Raw genomic sequence first — 7,308 nt, 5'->3', positions numbered from 1 at the left:
TATGTAATTGTAACCTAAAGTAAATTAAAAGTCCTAAAAACTCTAAATTGTAATGATATGGAAAATCAACCCAAGGGAAAGTATGGAACGGATTACCTTGATGATCAAGATCAAGAGTAAAGAAAACTCGTTTCTAAACTCGTGATTCGAATCACTCCACAAGAGGTTTGATCAATACCACTTGAATGACTCTACATGCAAGTTCTAAACACAAGAATTTGCAAAGAAAGTTTAGCTCTCAACAAAGCTAAAATAGAAATTCTATTCTTAATTCCAAAATCTGATGTCTAATCAAAGAAAAGAAGGCTTTATATAGCCCTTACAACCTTAACTTATGGATATATAACTCCCAAATTAAATGGGCTAGTAAATGAAAAATACCCATAACCTCCATATTAAAATGGCTAGTTAATGGTGGAATATAGTAACCTATGTGGGTTATAATATAACCTTAACTCCTATATTTAAAACTAGCTTAAATATGACAAACAAATATTTAAACTATAATAAAATAATGCAATTAATAAAATGTGTTTATTGACTCATCCTTGGACTAGTTTCATAAATTCAGTGGAGTTCATTAAATGCAACTGAAAGTGCATTTAATTCATCTCTTTCTTGAAGCTCAACTTTGCACAACATATAAGGGAGGTCTCCAGCGACTTCTAGAATTTTCTTTGATGAGCTCACCATAGCTTGAATATAACTGTATAAGGTTTGTTGTAGCTTCTTAACTCTCGTCCTTGTAATGGGACCTTCAGGTATGGAAATTCCTTGCTCGTGGTTCATATCATTCTCCCCCTCTTGAAAAAGATTCGTCCTCGAATCAAAGCCATCACCTACATCAAAAGGACTCAAATCAACAACATTAAAAGTTGTACTAACACCGTACTTACCTGGTAAATCAATTTTATAAGCATTGTCGTTGATACGCTCAAGAACTTGAAAAGGTCCATCTCCTCGTGGTAAAAGCTTAGATTTTCTTGGAGTAGGAAATCTTTCTTTTCGGAAATGCACCCAAACCCAATCTCCTGGCTTGAAGATGACAAACTTACGTCCTTTATTAATTCGGGTGGCAACCTTGGAATTTTGTTTCTCAATTTGTTCTTTCACTTGCTTGTGAAGTTTATGAACAAACTCAACCTTGGCATTTGCATCAAAATTCACAAACTCTTTTGACGGTATGGGCAGCAAGTCAAGGGGGGTTAAAGGATTAAAGCCATAAACAATTTCAAAAGGTGTGCATTTAGTAGTGCTTTGAACAACCCTATTATATGCAAATTCTATAAAGGGCAAACAATCCTCCCAAGTCTTAAGATTCTTATCAATAATAGCCCTAAGCATAGCAGTCATGGTTCTGTTAACAACTTCAGTTTGTCCATCCGTTTGAGGATGACAAGTAGTTGAATATATTAGCTTAGTTCCTAACTTTCCCCATAAAACACGCCAAAAGTGGCTTAAAAAATTTACATCACGATCACTAACGATGCTTTTAGGAATGCCATGCAATCGTACAACTTCCCTAAAGAACAGGTCTGCAATATGTTTTGCATCATCAGTTTTGTGACAAGGAATAAAATGAGTCATTTTACTAAATCGATCAACCACAACAAAGATGCTATCATAACCTTTCCTAGTCCTAGGTAAACCTAAAATAAAATCCATTGATATATCAATCCAAGGACCATTAGGAACCGGTAATGGGGAGTATAAACCATGTGGTTGAAACCTAGACTTAGCTTGTTTACATGCTATGCAACGAGCACAAACTTTATGAACATCATGTCTCATTTTAGGCCAAAAAAAAATGTTCAGAGAGCATATCATAAGTTTTAGAAACTCCATGGTGTGCCATTAAACCACCTCCATGAGCTTCCCTCACAAGTAGCTCACGGATGGAACAAGATGGTATGCAAAGTTTGCCTTTTCGGAACAAAAATCCATCTAACAACAAGTAATTATCCACAACGAGTCCTTTTTCACAAGATTCAACAAAAGGAGCAAAGAACATGTCATGTTGATACAAATCCTTTATGTGTTCAAAACCCAACAACCTAGCATTCAAAGTATTGAGGAGGACATACCTTCGTGATAATGCATCTGCAACAATGTTCTCCTTACCTTGTTTATATTTTATGACATAAGGGAATGTTTCAATAAATTCTAACCACTTAGCATGTCGTCTGTTGAGTTTATTTTGTACTCTCAAATGCTTTAAACTTTCATGATCTTTATGAATAATGAACTCCTTAGGCCAAAGATAATGTTGCCAGGTTTGCAATGCACGAACCAAAGCATAAAGCTCTTTGTCATAAGTTGGATACCTTAAATATGCACCAGTCAACTTCTCACTAAAGAACATTAAGGTAAGGATCATGAAAGTTCATTATTCATACGGATCATGAAAGTTCAAAGCATTTGAGCGTACAAAATAAACTCAACAGATGACATGCTAAGTGGTTAGAATTTATTGAAACAAAGGCACAAATTTGACAGGAATACCTGCACTTGTAGCTCCCATCATCACACCCATCTTATAGAATTTCTTTCTAATCGAGCGTTTCGGGTGAGTTTTCCCCAATTCACACACGCTCGTTATTCTCATTTCGTCTTCGTGCCTATTTAAAACAGGACAAAGATTTTATGGAAGGTTTTTAGAACTTTTTGCCGAGCTCGAGCTTAGTGGAACTCTAATCTGCATAGTGCCCGGTGGAGGACCTGTGGACTGTCTTGGAGGTATGATTTTTTCACCGCGGAAGGGAATCGTGGAAGAAGAGGACTTGGATAGCAAGTCTTTTTGAAAAAGCTAGTTAGACTATTATTATGGCTATTGATTGAATTATATTGCCCAGTAATTGTAATATGCCTATATCTGACGAAATGCTATTTCTTTTAGGTTGTTATATTGCCTCGAACGGTGCTCCTTTGAATCCGGTACCAACGGGTATCATCATCATCCCTCCTAGAACAACGTTATCTTTCAGACCTTTCAACCAGGAGAGCGGCTTTTGCTAAAACTCGAGCTCTTTCTTTCTTGCTTCGGATATGATAGAGTATTTATAGATGCTATCGGTATTCCCAATAATCTGGCTCGGTAACAGATCACTTCTTCCAAACAAAGCACCCCGTTCGTTACGCTCGCAACAATTAGTTCTCTAGGTGAACAACATTAGACATTCTTCTGAAACCAGCACTTTTGATGTTATTTGAGGTACGTACAAGAATTTAGAAAGGAATTCCAATCATTCTTCTTATACGCTCGTTCCAACCCTCAACTCTTCTAGGCTCATCAATATTGAATCAATCGAACTCTAACACTTGTTACACTTTTGGAAGACGGAAGACACTGCGTCACCAGATCGTGATTTTTCGTCAATTCTCTACTTCGTAAATAAAGGATTTTTCCATAATGGCGAGGGCCAACCAACTATTAGAATATTAGTAAATGCTTCGGAAGTGTCCAAATCAGGCTTAGCTTCTTACCTTACTACTACATCCACTTGAACAATTAGAATTTGACTCTATTTTAGGTATGGTCTTTCTTTGGCTATACATCCATTTGAACAAAGAAACTGTCCAAGGCTAATTCTTGTGGGTCTTTCATCACAATAACTATGATGATATGGATGAGAAAATGCCAATTCAAATTAAATGTATTGAAAACGATGTTACTGCATGGAAATGAACAAACGCAATTTGAGGAAGAGCCCCTAATAAAGGTCATAACGAATTCCTAAGCCTACAGACGTGATCTATCTTTTTCTATTTCTCACATTCTCAGATTTTCCATGAATGGATCCATTTGAAAACAATTAGATGCTGACAGAGAAAAGATTGGCGTTCTTTATTCCTTTCCTTCCTATTCAACAACAACGTACGAATAGTTCCTTGATTTTGACTATTGTTGAACCAACACTTGCCTTGGAATAAATAGAAGAAAATGGATTGATATTGGTGCAGACTCATTATTAGAGATCAATCCTGAACTTGACGGATCGTTCATTTTTCTGATATACGAAATCTGATCCAGCTAGTGTGATGAAAAAGAAAGAAAAGCGCTTCTGGCCCAGGGATGTCCCCACATGGAGAGTTTGCCCCCCAGGGTATCTTTTCCATATATCGGGGTGGAAGATGGAATCGGGGCGGTTGGCTGCGAAGCCTGATGCAAGCCTTCCCCAGGCGGAATTCATATTTCAGTAGAACCCGGAAGGTAGTTGCCCCATCTATCTCTCTTCCACCCTTTCCCGTGATATAGAGTCACGCACAATTCCGAAGGTAAAGACAATTTCGGTTTATTCAAAAAAATGTTGAATTGTCAGCTAGCTCTTCCCTTTTCCCGGCTCACTCATTATGCAAGCAAGCAGCGGGTCAACGCTACACCGCTTTTCCATCAATTCCTTCCCTGTTTTGGGTCTCACTCCCACCTATTCCTACCGTCGAACGAGAGAGAGAGAGCGTATATAGTTCTTTGTTCATCCCTAAACCATATGGTTTGGTTTCTGACTGAATTAGCTCACGAGACAAAATAGGTTGCTTCATGCATGTTCCAGATTGTGGCTACGACTTTCTCCCCTGTCACCTCAACCGCTAATGCAATCATCCATCTACTTCCATTTTATACCCTCCCCTTCGTATCTATTGATCGCTATCCATTTTCCTTGCATCCATCCCGGGAGCAGAGCTAGCTATACCGAAAAAGATTGATTACAAATTGATATCAGTCTTCTATGTTCTCATCCTCCCTGTTCCCTAGCAACTTCAAGGCAACAAAAGGGGACGTAGGATGGAACAACGTCCAAGCTGTGACAACCCAGCAGCAACAACTTGCTTCTCAACAAAGAAAGTGAGACTCCCAAACAAACCTACCAGCAATCTCAAGTTCAGAGTAAACCATCTCCACGACAAGACTCCTTCCACTCCAATTAGGCAAATCTAATCTCTCTCCATCCCAACAACATCAAAATAAGCCAGCCACACCAGGTAGCTCCCATCGCTTCGACAGTCTAGAGTGCTCTCAACAGTCAAATTGGAAAGGTCAAAGAAATGACCTGCGTAGGCGTCGACAATTGACTACTTCTTTTGCGGACCGGGTTGTTCTTTTCTCTTTGACAAGTAAAGTTCATTAAAGATGATGGGCCTGCCCACCCGCCTCCAGAACCTAAGCGTCTAGGCTATATGACCCAACAAATCTCGAAAATGACATCCGGATATAGCACTAACATATGCGAGCTATTAGGCATTCTTTTTCAATACCTCGTTGAGGAGGAAAAAACGTTGATGGGAATTCGAGACAACCCCCAACATCCATCGCTGCTCCATCGAACCTCTTTCTTCACATAGTCCGAAAGTGGGTTCGTGAACCATGTGCAGAGAGGGGAGGGGGCAAGGCTCCCATGGAGAGCCAAACGTCTTCAAGCATGCCAAAACAACAACAAGCTAGCCTTAATAAGATTGATCATCCTGTGCCAGCCACTCTGTTATGGAACAAGCAGTCTACGGCACCTAAACAACCGCTAGTGACGATTCCTTCTCCTATGGTTATGCCCATTTTTGTAGCACAAAATCCTCAACCATATTAACTCCAACCATTTCAGAAAAAAAAAACCCTCTACAACTATAAGTCAAGCTGCTTCGTTCCTCGAGAACCGCTCACCCCTTCACAGGAAAAGACTTATGTTACCCTACCTCAAGCAGCGGTGGGGGCGCCCATCAACATGGCGGGGAAGCCTAGCAGAACGACTATCCCATACTTGGCTAGGCCCATTTAATTTAGGCTTGATGATCTTTGCATCAATACCCTTCCCTTGTGCTACAGCCAGGTCAATACCACCGACAAAATTCTCATTCGCAGCCTCTCAACCAACCTGTTGGGATTCAGCCTGCTTTTTCGAAGCCATCCTTTTATATTATATCTCCTACAGACCCAACCTGTTGAAGAAAATCTTCCTGCCTGATCTCGATTATGGAACTTCTGTCCACTTCACAAGTCCGGCTGCCAAAGGCTAGCACAAGCGAGCGCTCCTATTTCCATTTCACCTGAGTGAGGGTTTGCAAGCTATGGTGGGCTGTCTATTTTCTCCCCAACAAATTACCCGAATTCAGAAGGATTTTGACCGCTATCCCCATACTCGACCCCTGCATGTGGAGCCCTTAGTCGACCACTACCAAATAAAGAGGATCGTCATCGAAACTAGTGCAGGATTTCATATTTGCATATTGAGTACAGCCAGACAGTTGAATTTGGACCCTGAAAGGTTTGCTCCTCACTACAGATGCTTGTGCATATGACGGGACTCCTTGAACCGCGCAAGGTATAGTAGTTCGACTAAATCTCTAAGTGGGACCCCTTGTTCGGTCAACTCTATTCCATGTAGCGGATATACTACAATAAAAAATGTTGGTAGAATGACCTTGGATCCACGCCAACTTGGTTGTGGCATCCACATATCATATCATTATTAAGTTTCCCATGAACAGATGATGTCTCTACCTTGATAGCGCCCCCGTCAACCCAAGCTTCATTCGACGTTCAGTCCCTTCTCCTCGATCTTGTATTGATCCACAACCATTCTTGGTATCCTTTCTTTGGTGGATATCCCACATGAAATTCACAATGAGGGTTCCTCCTCGAGACCACGCTGTTTAGAAAAAGGTGGGCTTGTGGCTCAACTTCTTCGATTAGGCTACCACCCGGGGCTTGGTTTAGCTGAGGATGGTATTTCCTACCCGATGAGTCTCCCTCTTTGGTCTAGGCTTTGACCCCAAAGTCCACTTTGAATTGAGAATGTCCCACTATTCATAGACTGAACACAGGTTCCACTGTGGAAAACCCCTCGCTACACAAGTCGCGTCATCGCATTTGTTCAGTCGGGTTGCCAAAGGGTGATTTAGGCTGACAAACACGATTGACCGGAACTGGAGTCTCGGATTTAGCAGTTCCATGGCTGCATATTCAGTCGAGCATATGTGACTGAGTCGCCCGTACCTAAGCTCGAGAAAGATTCTTTATACTGACAGTGTCTGCTTCAACTTCACCCGTCACTCGTGTCGTGTAGTGTAGCAAGACTACAAGTCAAGTCTCAGCAAGGAAGATTTTGGGCCCCAATGACAAAGGAACGGGCATTTTCGGGGACTAGTCCGCTTCCCATTACTCGACGAGGGAAATTCCTCGCACATAATTAAGGGAACCATTGAAAGTTGACTGAAACACCAGAAACGGCGACTACTCGAGCTAATGATAGAGAAAAGAACACTTTCCGGCCAAGTCCCATTAATTGATCATAACGATATCGTGGAAATGCTGCTAAA

The 7,308-nt window shown here is 40.9% G+C and overlaps 1 long non-coding RNA gene across 1 annotated transcript; it reads right to left on the bottom strand.

The window, feature by feature from the left end:
- Nucleotides 1–1,827: 1,827 nt before the first annotated feature.
- Nucleotides 1,828–6,957, bottom strand: LOC111482582. Its single transcript, XR_002718237.1, has 3 exons — nucleotides 6,810–6,957; nucleotides 3,911–3,915; nucleotides 1,828–1,839 (listed from the first exon to the last, which is right to left on the bottom strand). It is a non-coding gene; the product is annotated as an uncharacterized LOC111482582 (long non-coding RNA).
- Nucleotides 6,958–7,308: the final 351 nt, after the last annotated feature.

Source organism: Cucurbita maxima, unplaced genomic scaffold (assembly GCF_002738345.1).
Source record: "Cucurbita maxima cultivar Rimu unplaced genomic scaffold, Cmax_1.0 Cma_Scf00001, whole genome shotgun sequence".
Taxonomy (NCBI): domain Eukaryota; kingdom Viridiplantae; phylum Streptophyta; class Magnoliopsida; order Cucurbitales; family Cucurbitaceae; genus Cucurbita; species Cucurbita maxima.
Note: the sequence above shows the minus strand (reverse complement) of the source record. Positions and strands in the feature narration are given on the sequence as shown.